Source organism: Neltuma alba, unplaced genomic scaffold (assembly GCF_004799145.2).
Source record: "Neltuma alba isolate B1F8T4 unplaced genomic scaffold, ASM479914v2 tig00010746_pilon, whole genome shotgun sequence".
Classification (NCBI taxonomy): Eukaryota; Viridiplantae; Streptophyta; class Magnoliopsida; order Fabales; family Fabaceae; genus Neltuma; species Neltuma alba.
The window spans coordinates 1042336-1056308 of record NW_021635573.1 but is presented as its reverse complement, the minus strand read 5'-3'; the positions used below and the strand labels follow the sequence as shown (position 1 = coordinate 1056308).

Below are 13973 nucleotides of genomic sequence, written 5' to 3'. Positions count from 1 at the left end.
TAGCCCTACACACAATAATTCTTGTTTTATTAATCAATATGGTGCACAGTTCATCAACATCGATTACATGTAGCTCTATTTGTTCAATGACCTCCACACTTGTAAATACTCTATTATTGAAAATTTCTTTACTTCATTTGTTATAGGATGACACATGACATTGTTCTAGTTAGGTTGTAAATGCATTTATTCGTCATGTAAATTGCCTAGAATTGATTGTCAGTACACTTAAGATAAAGTTGCCACAATGAACTTGTTAATGCACTACTTCTTCTGGTAAATTCCCTAATTGCAATTGTTACACCACTAAATATCAATTAACCACTTTCAAATTGTAAATGCACTATTTTTTCTGGCAAATTGCCTAACTTCAATTGTTATCCCACTAACCACAAACAATCACAGACAATAAGTTCTTCTCTTAAGCCCAAAACCTTGTCCCAAATATAACGTTCCCCCTCACAATTTCGTTCACCTACCGCTCATCAAAAAATTTCAAATGCACACAAATGCAGTACCCACCTTTATTAAAGTAAAAAACAAAGCACCCACCACAATAATAGACCCACACAATTAGTGTTTTTTTCTCAATCTACTAACAAATAAATGGATGATTCAGTCGCACAAATAGAACTTCATTCGCCTATCTCACTTACAAATAAACCCAATAATGCAAAAACAGCATTACAGATACATGAGGAGTCTTACCTTCACTGAACTTCACTCTGCTATTTGCTTGAAGTCTCTTCTACTTTTCGTTCATGCTATCTCAGTCGCCTTCCAACTGATTTCTACTTCTCCTTCTTCTTCTTGTTGTTCTACCGACTATCATGCATCAAAGAGCTGGCCTTCCAAGTTTCCTCCTTTATCCACGGCAATGGCTATACTGGAACCATGGCCATGGCGATGCCCATAGTCTCCTTCGGTGGTTGAATATCTTTGATAGTTTTCAGAGACACAACGCAACTGTGCGGAGGGAAGAGGGAATATGACTAAAATGAGAGAGGGAAAAGTAGGATCATGTTTTCATATTTTTTTAGCCATCTCATTTCTAAATTTCAGGCAACAATTTCGCAGGGCATTTGACTAAATTGGGTTAAGGAATTAATTTCAGTTTGCTCAGTAGGTCCTTTAGTGAAATTTCAGAATCTTGAACTGAAATTTCAGATTTTTTCAGGGGCTCTTTGTAATTAATTCCCATATGTGGTCCTTAATCAAAATTTTCCCTAAAAAATATTACCTCTGATCCTTGATATAAAGTGTAGCACCTCACATAAATATATCTATACACATAATAAAATACTTCATTTAAAAGCTAAAACGTCTTCCTAGCATTCAAAATAGGTCATAATTTCAAAATATTTTTCTGACTTAACAAAATAAACAATTGAAGTCTTATAGTCATGGCAAATAAAAATATAACATAACATGTGTTTAAGGAGCACAAAAACATTCACGACTCACTCCATCAGTGCCTTCTCTTAATTCTTACTAAATCTTTTAGTTAAAAATATTAATATAAAGGATGAAAGCTAACGTCTCAATAACTACTAAAATTCTAACCTATACCGGCAAATCATATATGACAAACAAAAATCTGTTTGTATGTATATATATTTGAATATGAAAATCACGGATTTTTACATTCAACTTAAATTCACATTTACTTCAACAATATGTCAATATCATTTTCCAATATATCAAAAAAATAATGCAACATGCAACCTCCCTTATATCATCGTCCATCCTTATACAACTGATTGGAACCATAGGCTAAAACATAATCCAATAGAAACTAATCCATTTTACTGGATTATTTCAAGCTCACCAAAACTGGAGATATATCCGACCAAAGATATAGAGCTCAAGTTCAAACTATAGCTCCTATCCTTTGCAAACAAAAATAAGGAGGTGCCATATGTCTCACAGCACCAATAAATTTCTGGCGAAAGAAAAACATGGAAGAAGATAACCTGACAAGTGCCATACACTGTGCACCAAGTGATAGCATACCACGTGATAATTTTATGTTCATGCATATCTGCTTCTATTTTTAGCCTAACAATGCATATGTCATATGCAAATAGTATCACATCAGAAGTATGTCCTTAAATATATTAGTAAAATAAGAGAGCACTAAAATATCTATACCATGTAACTGTAGCTCATTATAATTCAACAACTATCAATATATTTAAATATTGATCATAACTAATAGCAATAAATCTTAACAAAATAAAGTAACATATTAAAACATTTATTTGAAAAATCATAATATATACATATATTTCAATATGATATAAAAACTAGTAAATCCACTACATAATCATACACGATTTACACGTACATGAAAGAATTTTTAGAGTTACCTACTACTTTTTAGCTTATAAATAATCACATAATAATTACTCCAAAATTCTCAAAAGTTTACAAAATTACACATAAATATTTACTGATATATATCTAAAAACTATTATAAAACTATTCTAAAATTCTAATACTACCCTTTAAACCAAAATTGTATAAACATATTAACTCTCACATATTTAACTATTTGTAATAGATACAATATTATTCGACAAATACAAATTTTCGTACAACAAGATTTAAATTTAATAACTTAAATATATATAATTTTTATTACCCAAAATCAAAGTATGTCACATTATAATATCAATTTATTATAGTATTATTAAATTTTTCCTTTCAACCAAAACACTTCTTTTGAATTATAAATAAACTTTAATTTTTATGAAATTCTCAATTTATAATTTTTCAAGCCTTCAAAATTTTTTTGAACTATTTATTTTTAACCTATTCAATATTCAAACTGATTAGAACCTCAATAATTTATTAAATAACCCAAATAAGTTATTTAACTTAAATTTAATAGGTGAAAATATTCTATATGTCTTGAATAACAAATTTTCAACTAAGATATTAATTTAAAGTTATCAAAACAATCAATGAACAAATATAAACTGATTAAAATTCTTTAATAATATATCTTTAAATTTCTACGATCATATATTGTCAAAACTCTATATTTACTCCATATTCAAAACGTAAAATTTTCTCTAAATATTATAATGATACTAAAATATAAAGCTCTAAATATATGGAAAATATTCATAAACAAAATATGATAAAAAGAAGTATTTTTGTGTACCTAAATGATCCCCAAGTATAATCTTATCCTGCAGACAGCACGTAGTCTGCAAAAGTTCTAGCTTGCTCTCTCTCTCTTTTCCTCTCTACCTCTCCTTCTCTTCTTCACCTATTACGCTCCTTTTATTCTTCCAACTTTAACCATCCCTTCCCTAATTTTTCTTTTTATTTATTAACTCGTTCTCTATTTTTTTCCTCTCATTTAATACAACCACTCCCCCTCCCCCATCTTTTCCACCGAATTGGCTTTTTTTTAAAATTTAAGTGTTAATAAAATATTAATTTATTTATATATTTTTTTATTACAATTTTTTTAAAAAAACACAGTATGTTACATAAAGTGTGCCTAGCACTATATGCTTTTTAAAAGTACAAAAATACCCATAAACTTACAAAACTATAGCAAAAATAATACAATTGTTAAATTTACCTATTAGCAGTTACGTTTGTAATAGGGCTTATGGTAATATTATGAAAGTATCAAAATTCAAAATACCTCAGCTTAAATAGCAAAAAAAAAAAAAAGGTCAATGTGTAAAAATACTCATAAACTTTTAGTTAAAATGCCAAATACCATATGCTTTTTAGAGGTGCAAAAGCACCCATAAACGTACAAATAAATTAGGGTTAAGACACAATTTTAACAATAAAATTTTATGCCAAAAGCATTTGGGACAATTTGGCTTTGAAAGACGCAAAATTTGACATAAACTTTTAAAAATGGAGCAATTTTACTATTTCTGTCAATAAGCCCAAACATCTATTATTTATAATTTGGTGGATCCCACTTCATAGCCGTATCATTTATATGCTCTAATGAAAATGCTCCACTTGGCTTCGGTTCTACAAAATTTGACCTCTTTTCTCTCTTTGGCCAAAGCATCTTCCTTGCCTCCTATCTTTCTCTCTCCCATCTTTTCACCAGAGACTCATTATTAACTCAAAACAAATGGTATAAAGACTTCAACTACAGCTTAGAGTCGAGAATCCTTTTACTTGTTGAAATTATATTTATCGTACTTCTTGCTGATTGAATCAACTCTAGTTAGGATATTGATAACACTCATTTTTTTACTCAATCCAAATCCGATTTGCTTGAGCACTAACTAGCAAATCAGTCATCAAAGAGTTCCTTAAAAAAATTAAAAAAAAAAGCTTACCTAGATTGCAATTAAACAATTCCTTACTCCAATGTTTCACCCCTCGCCATCTCTGACCTCTTAAAAGGTTAATCCCACTCTTAAACTGACTATTCGCTGGGCATTTCATTCTTAAATTAGATCAAAACCTGCAAGGTACAAAAAGACACTTGATTATATCATAATGCTAAGGTTAACTCACAATCTAGATCAAAACTAGTGAGAGGAAAGCAAAACAACAAGGGGCAGTTACAAGAGCAAAGATAGAGAGAGACGGACAAGGGAGCAAAATAACCCAAATCACCACCAAGCACTCATTATCTTCAGCTTTTTCCATTCTTCACCTTCACTATATTGGCAGTGAGTTCTGCATTGCTAGAGAGAGGGGAGGGAGTTTGAAAGAGAGAGACAGGATGAAGAAAAGATGAAAAGGAAGAAGATTAGGTGGAGAGAGACAAACAAGCATGAGGATTGAGGAGAGAGAGTTTGGTAAAAAAAAACATTTTTAAGAAGGGATGGACGTTTGGGCTCATCAATGAAAGTGGTAAAATTGCTCCATTTTTTAAAGTTTATACTCTTCAAAACTAAATAGTGCCAGATGCTCTTGGCATAAAACTTTATTATTAAAATTACACCTTAACTTAATAAATTAATGGGAAAATGGCACTAAAAAACTCCTGAATTACTAAAATTCTTAGAAGCACACTTGAATAAGCATGGGGAGAGGTAGTCTTAAATTGCAATTGATAAATCATGCCTACTACACTAAAATAGCCCTTAGTTTCTCAAACTAAATAATGAAGGCAGAGATAACATATTAATGGAAGGAGAGCTTTTAGAGAAGGAAGATTGGATGTTGCTTGTAGTGTACGAGCTTGAGAATAAAGTGGGTAACACTTCTAACTAAACTATTTTTCTCCTTTGGCCTCTAAGACTGAGGAATGTGATCTTGTTCTTCAATGTGGTGAGTTGCATTATAGGTTGATAGGTTATAGGCATGGAAGGAGTGAGAGTGAAGTTGATGATGGAAGATGGTAGTTTGATGAAGTTTTGGTTAGTTTAGGGTTGGATATTTTTGTCTTTATGGTCAAATTTTTAACCTCTAATTTCTATGGGGTATGTTACAATGGATAGGGGTCGGGAATGTCATGAATGATAGAGTGTGGGAGGAAAAATGGAAGGAGATAATAGTTGTTAGGTTGAGTGTGAAGTTTCATGTGGTGCAATGGGGAGAGGGAATCAGTATCTTATCATTTTTGAATGTTGAAGTTGTAAAACCTTAATATCAAGTTGGGAAGAGAAGAGGTCATTGGTGTTCATTTCTTTACATAAATGATTCATTTGATTGAATAAAATGATATTGAAGCTGATATATTTATTATATGTAAATTCTTGTTGCATGTTAGCATGAAAAATGAACTGTAACAATGGCCCAAGCACTAGGAAGGATTTGTTTTGTTTTTTTTTCCATGTTGGTAGAGATTTTGAAAGAAACAGTGAAGGTGAAGTTAAATACATTGGAGGGAGTGTGAGAATAAATAGCATAAAAGAATAGATAATAATTGAGGAACTAAGGGAGACAATATCACAATTGATTGGCAGTGATAGTAAAGGGTGTGAGATTAAGTACACAGTTAAATTTGGTAAAAGGACACTGATTGATATTTATGATAAATGTGGTATTTTTAATATGTTTAGATATAACGATAGCAGTGCTCATTTGTGTATAGCAGCAAAAGGGAATGACAAGGAAGGTGGAACAATGAATGATAGAGAAATGAAAGTGGTTATATTTTTACAGTTGATTGTTGTTATTTGCTAATGGATTGTTGTTAATACCCAAAGAAATCTTGTTGTCATGTGTATCGTGTAGCAATTGAAAGTTGTTATTTACTAATGAATTGTTAATTGGGATACAAATCTTGTTATTAAGATTGTGAAGTTGCAATTGAAAGTTGTAATTTGGTAATGAGTTGTTGCTATTTCCTATACAAATCTTATTATTATGCTTAGTTTGCTACAGCAGAAAGTTGTTTTTATGTAATGAGTTTTTGCTAATTCCCATTGAAATATTGCTATTATGCTTATAAGATTGAGAATTTGTTTGGACTATAAGAAGAAATGAATAAAGGTGTGGTGAACTTTGATAATGACTAGGAGCCAGTCAACGTTGACAACGGTGGTAAATGCCTAACGTATAAAGGAGGGGGTTTAAGTCAAAGAAGCTTGTGTAGCAGTTCAGAGAGTGAAGGGACATTGATAGGTAATTTAAGTTGTATAAAATGGGTTAGAGTTTTTCTAAGAGTAGGGTAATATATTCCACATACTGAAGCTTTTAGACAGGCTATGTACAGGTTTAGTATTGCACAGAAGTTTGAAGCAAAATATGTATGAAATAGTAAGGAGAAGATGAATGTCAGGTGTAAAGTGGAAGGGTGTCTTTAGGAGATATGTGCAAATACTATTAGGAGGGATATTCCTTTATTATGCGTCACTATATTCTGCAATGAATACATTCATTCAGTGTAAGACAATCTACATGTGACTTATGGTGGGAGCACTACTTTGACATAATCACTAATACTTGAGAAGATAAGAAACCATACAAAAAAGTATCCCAATGAGATAAGGAAGATACTGGAAAGAAAGTATGGTCTGAGATTAACATATTATCAAGCTTATAAAGTAAAGAAAAAGGCAATGAAAGACACATATAGGAAATTAGAACAATCTTATATGTTCATACCATGGATATGCCAAAAATTGAAGGAAATTGATGATAAAACAATTGCTAAATACGCAGTCATTGGTAATACATTTGAGCATGTTTTCATTGTGTATGATGCATCTATTGAGGGTTTTTTGGGTGGTACAAGGGCTATATTGTATATTAATAGAATCATTTAAGTGGTTCATATAAGGGGATACTTTTCTCAATTTCAGGATATGATGTAGATAATGACTTATTGCCTTTTACAATAGCAGTGGTGAAATCAGAGAATCTTAATGATTGTATTTGGTCTTTGTACAAATTAAAGAATTTATTACTCCGGTGCAATTGATGATTGTGTCAGACCAACACAATTTCATAACAGGAGTTGTGCAAGCAATACTTAAAACATGCATATTATTATAGGCATATGAAGAAAAACTGTAGTGCTGAACAAGTAAAAGTAAACAAAGGTAAAAGGAGGACAAGTCAATGTTTAAAAGAAGATGCATTAAAGCTACTTAAAAATGTGGCTTATGTAAAGGTTGACAGTGAATTTGATCATGCAATAGCAGAGCTGAGAACTTTGTCTTCTGAGTTACATGATTGGGTTATCAATGAATATGATGTGAATACGTAGGTAATGAGCAAGTTCTCATATAAAAGATGGGATAACATAACAACCAATTTAGTTAAATCTTTCAATGCTTTGATGGTGAAAGAGAGAAAACATAATGTAGCTCAAATAATCTATGAGCATTGAGAGAAAGTAGCAAGAAGATGCATGTATTATATGTGGCAATGACTAAGTGATGAAATTGTATTAGGCCAAAAATTAAGGCAAAGGTTCTGGAGAATGTGCATTTCAGTAAGTATATGGCTTGTGATAATTATGGAGGCGGAAGACTGTGCGTACATATATCTCATGGAGACCAAAGAGTAGATCTTGGTCTACACCAATATAGTTGTCTTGGTTGGCAAATGTCATGAATTCCGTGCTACCATGTTTGTGCAGCTATCAAGACTGTATGGGAAAATGTATATATGTTGAAGAGTGTTATAAAATTTCAGCACAAGAGAAAATTTATACCAGGAGTATGGTTCTAATGATGACAATTAATAAGCCTAAGCCAAATAATTATAAGTTTGAGAATGTTGCTCAATAAATGCTTTTATCACCAAACACAACTTAGCCTCCTAGAAGACCAAGAACTAGATGGCGGGAATCACAACTCCAAAACAAAAAAGTCTATCATTGCACCAGATGCCACCATTTTGGACACACAAGAAAGCCTATAGGACAACTAATTTGAACATCTATAGAGGCTATACCCTTTTTTTTTTTTTGAAAGAAGGGTGTTGGTAGAGTAATATGTGTGGTGATAAGGGAACATTAAGTAGACAGATATTGTTGATGTGCACTTGTCACTGAATATTAAAAAATCTAGTTGCTGTCAAAGCACCTTTGGTTTTTTATTATTTGACTTAGTGTTGTTGTAATTTCTCATGGTAGTGTTGTAACTACAGATTGAGTAATTTAATAATGGCAACATGACATAACAATCTAAAAATGTTGGTATTTTGTTTATGGGCAGAGCAATGTTGATATTTAGTATTTAACAGTTGTAAATAGTATTGTGTAAATTCATTTAATATTCTGAAGTTGATAATAGACCAACATAGTTATAATTTTTACTTATCATAGTTGTTATTTGTCTTTCTACTCTTGTCAATCGCTTTTCATAACTTGTTATTCACCTATGTTGTACCTAACATATTGTGGAATTATTTGTCATGCATGATAGTTAGGTTCCCAACGAGTGGGGTCACAGATCATTAACTCTTGATAAAAGCACAAATTTTTTTTGAGCAAATCATAAAGCACAAATTAAAATTGTCATTTTGTAATTAATTTTTTAAAATAGTAAATGCCTATATAGACTTATTATTATATATACTACACGTGTCATAAATTGCTTAAGCAAAAAACTCATCATGCAAATGATATCGTAGAATCGATCTCTCCACACATATATCTGACTATAATTTTAAATAATAATAATGCAGTTTAATATATCAAGGTCATTCTTACACATCCTATGATGACCATTTCTTGAGGGTCATACGTGATAGCCTTCTTCTTCTTAGTTGTGGTCTTCTTAGGTTGAACAGTTGCTCGTATGGAATTGAAGATATTGAATTTTTTGGTCTTTGGCTCAAGGTAAAGCAGAACCAATGTTTACCATTATCAAGTCATACTCACCTATGTTATACCTAACATATTGTGAAATTATTTGTCATGCATGATAGTTAAGATCCCAACAAGCTGTATCACGGATCATTAACTCCTGGTAAAAGCACAAATTGAAATTGTCATTTCTTAATTAGTTTTTTAAAATAGTAAATTGCCTATATGTACTTGTTATTTTATATTCTACACTTGTCATTTTCCTATCCATGCTTGTCATAAATTGCCTAAGAAAAAACCTTACTATGAAGTTCAAATCAAATATACACCTCCTAACTTGCCCTTTTACTACCAGTTGCTCACCCACCACATCCTTATAAACCAATGACATGACCCTATTATTTACTCTGTTATTTCCTCCCAATGACCATCAAGTAATGTTTTCATCAAACATTCAAATCAAAGGACTGACAATCATTCAAGTGAGTTAATATATAGGTTATGTTAATATTTGCTAACATAACATCACAAAGGCTGAGAATGATAATACATACTAGTTACCCTTATCACTACTTCAGCTGACAACGGTGAAAAAAAAATCCTTGTCCTCTATAGGCCTCTTCAACCTCATTTGTGCTATCAACTTTAACCAAGGAGACTTAATTTTGCTGAAATAAACCCTCGTAGATCTACTTACTTGTTGTGGCTGCACAGCTTCAGCTGCTGTCGCAGATTGCACTGTTATGGGGCTTTGATCCTCAAGAGGGTCAATATATTGAACAATTGCCAATGGGAATACTGCCACAATATATCACCCTTCACATTATCACCTTCAACATTGGATGACACATTTATGGGAGAATTAGGCGTGGGTATGTCATTCTTCATTTCATCATTGTCTTTATCTTTACTCTTCCCTTCATCTATTTGATCAATATCCCCATTACCACTGCCTATATTGTCCTTGTCATCCTTCTCTTCACTCTGTCGATCATCCTTCTTTTTACTCATCTCACTACTCTTATCTCTATTGTCCCCTTCATCCTTGTCATTATTGTCTCCTTCTTCACTATCTTCATCATCACTCCCTCTATCATCCTTCTCCTTCTCTTTCTCCTTACTAGTGTTATTATCACTCTCTCTATCATTCTTATTCTTCTCTTCACTAGTCTCACTAGCATTCTACCTCTCTTTATCATCATCTTTAGAGTCATTGACAGTTGATACGACTGTTTAACAGGAGCCTTTCCTTTTAACTTACCATTTTCCTCTCTTGAAATGTGTCCCTTCAATAGCTCCTCATCTATCATATCTATCAACTTCTTTTAGCTTTCATCTATCCTTTTTATTAGTTGTGCACACAACTGCTTTAGTTCTTGCATGAAAATGACATTTATCAAATAAATAGCAATGTAACTATATGACATAATGACCTAACAATTGCAATGACAAGTTGACTTTACCTTATCACAACTTAAGTATCATATATGATAAGTTAAGTTTATCAAATAACAACCTAAACTATAGCAAATGACAAGTTTATTTTACCCATCACGACTTAAGTATCATATATAACAAGTTTTATCAAATAACAGCCTAAACTATAGCAAATGACAAGTTTATTTTACCCAATCACAACTTAAGTATCATATATAACAAGTTTATCAAATAACAACTTAAATTATAGCAAATGACAAGTTCACTTTACCTAATCACAGCTTAAGTATCATATCTAATAAGTTAAATTTATCAAACAACAGTTTAACTATTGCAAATAATAAGTTTAGTTTAGCAAATAAGAATATCACTTTACTAAAGATACCATATACTAGATCCAAAGAGTCAACACATATCCTCTCCTCTTTGCTAGACACAACTTTATTCCCTTTCTTTACATGCAAAATTCCTTTAACGTTCTTCCTCTCCTTACTCGCCATTTCTTTTATCTTCTCATAGGTTAAGTATTGGATCACACTAGTGGAGCCTCGGTCTACAGATTTGTTGAGGTTAAAATGCTCACACAAAAAAGTTGCAATACCACATATCATCAACATTAACATTATCCAGAAGCCAGTATATGCAGCCACCACAGTGCTGCTCCCTTGCCCATCATTAGCCTACCCATATAGTTTCAGATAGTCAGCTATCTGTTTCCATAGGTCCTTTGTAATATGTGTGGCCTAATCATAATTTATAAAGTCATCCATTATGCAACGGTTGACTCTTATCAGCTTGTTACTTACTTTTGAGCCTAACGAGGGACATAGAAAAGTACCTAGCATGTATAGGACAAACAAGAACTCAAATATGTGATCCTCTTGGTCAAAAATAATGTCTTTCAGTATTTTGCTAAATGACACTCCGATAATCATTCTTAAATTCTTATACATTGTATCATCCTTGGAAACCTTAGCTGTGACCTTTTCCCTACTATGGTGTATTCCTTATGCTCCTATTTTCTTAGTTTTATCAATGAGTTGGTGGGTCATATGATCTGAGCATAGTCACAATTTGATCACGGGAATTCTATTCAGTCTAACCTTCAATAAGCTTTCAAAACCTATCCTCTCTACCCTGTCCCTTAAGTCATCATTATTATTTACAAAGTGTAGTAATTTTTTAAAACCCTTCATGAATACTCAAGTTAAAAACGACAGTACATATTTCTTTTTCTCCTCATCTTCTACCTTTTTTGGCCTTGTTTTCTTCGCCTCCTCCATATACCTCTTCCTCTCTTCATCAGGCAAAGCTCTTCAAGCATTTGATACATCTTCTCTTTTTTGTTAGCCTTTGATATCATCGTCACCTAATGTTGCTAGAAACTCCCTCTTGAATAGAAACCACCCATTGTGTGCCAGTTTCATTCCAAATGCTCCCTCAGATGCCATCTCTTTTTTCCTGCAAAACATTTAACATACAATCCTTCACAATGACAACTTATTAACTAACAACAATTCCATCAATACTAGGTTTTTTCCAATCAAAAGCCTTCTTACTTAATAAGCACTAACTTCTTATTTCCTAACGTTAACTTGTTATTTTCTATACAAAAGTTGTATAATCCTCGAACCCAACTTGTTATTCACAACTACTTATCATAATTGTTATTTCTAATCATAGACTTGTTATTTACAATTATGAACCTATTATTTCAAATGAGAAACTACTCAAACTGTTATACTCAGCTTTGTTATTCAAACTTGTTGTTTCATATTATAAACTTGTCATTTCTTGTTATCAACTTGTCAAGTCCACATAGCAATCTTGTTATTCCCAACTACTTAATAACGTGTTATTCAATATTATAAACTTGTTATTTCCTGTTAGCAACTTGTCAATTTCGCATAGATATCTTGTCATTCCTAATTACTCAACAACTTGTTATTTCCTACTATAAACTTGTTATTTTCTATAGGTAACTTGTCAAATACCAACATCCATTTTGTCATTTACAACAACATAAGCACTTTAATGACTCTTCAATTCAATTTACACTTTACCAAATCATTTATCTTTATTTCTCAAACCATTGTTCTCATCTGCCAAATTGATCTTGTCATTCCTTTCCCACCTAAACATTATTCCCACAAGTTATTTAACAAAAAAACATATATATTTCACAGCAAAACATTCATCGTCACTCAATCACAATTGTGTCCTACTTTCCCGCCCTAAACTCCTTTTCTCTCCTCAATGAATCACACATACTCACAGCAACCAACCCAAACAAATTAACCATTAAACTTACCGCAATTAGTGGCCCAATGTAGCTGCTAACTCGAATAACCAAACACAGCCACCACCTACTGTGCGATGATGCCTCAACCTTTTCCTCTCCCTTCCATAATGCCCAGAAACCACTTTTTCGTTTGCCTCTCTCACAGCAAATATACACTTCTCTCAAGCAACACTCCTCTCAATGCTACTCTTAGGGCAAAATGGCAGCAAGATCGTACACAAAAATGAAGAGAATGAAGGGAATGCAGAAGAGAATAGGAAGTCATCAATAGTGGAGGGAGTAGGTGCCAATAGGGTCTTTTTTTCAAATTAATAATTAGGGGTGTGCATGAGGCTCGCATGCCCAATAAGCCCGCCCTAGCTCGCAAGAAAAATGCTGATTCACGGGCAGGGCAGGGCCGCGGGCAAGGTATGCTGCCCTGCCCATTTGGCCCTGTCCGAAAAAATATATAATTATATATATAAGATAATATTATTTCAAGTAATTATCTCTTTTATTTTGGCTAAAAAAAATTAGGTAAAATTAGAAAAAATGAAAGGAACATAAAAATTATAATTATATAAAAGAGCTAAATATCAAAATATAAGATTCAATATGCTAAATTACTCCAAGTCAAATTTTCTTCTTTTTCTCTTACATCCAATTTTTTAAAACAAAAAAAAAAGAAAAATAAAACCACCTTTCAAATTTTGTGCTTTCACATGATTATAAGAATTCACCAACTATATGAGTAAACTAAGAAATAAAAATACTGATTTAGCCTAATTATTAAATATATTTTTTTTTACCTCCCATAAGAAATCAAAAGCTAAAGAATAAGACTACATAGGCCTTATATATATATATATATGAGTGATAGACTCATTCGTGATAATTTTTTTTCCTCTCACTTGTCTCAAAACGCGATAATTGAATTTTTTTTTTTACATATGACATAGGGCATTGTGTCATTACGCTTGGCAGAAAAGCCCGCCCTGCCCAGCCCGCCCTTGTCCTGCCCAAAATGGTTAGGGCTTCTACTGGGCAGGG

At 32.3% G+C, this 13973-nt stretch overlaps 1 protein-coding gene across 1 annotated transcript in view; it reads right to left on the bottom strand.

The window, feature by feature from the left end:
* The window catches only part of LOC114758762 (acetylornithine aminotransferase, mitochondrial-like), a 50851-nt gene that overhangs the window by 18751 nt on the left and 18127 nt on the right, over positions 1 to 13973 (bottom strand). The gene's annotated exons all lie outside the window — the stretch shown is intronic.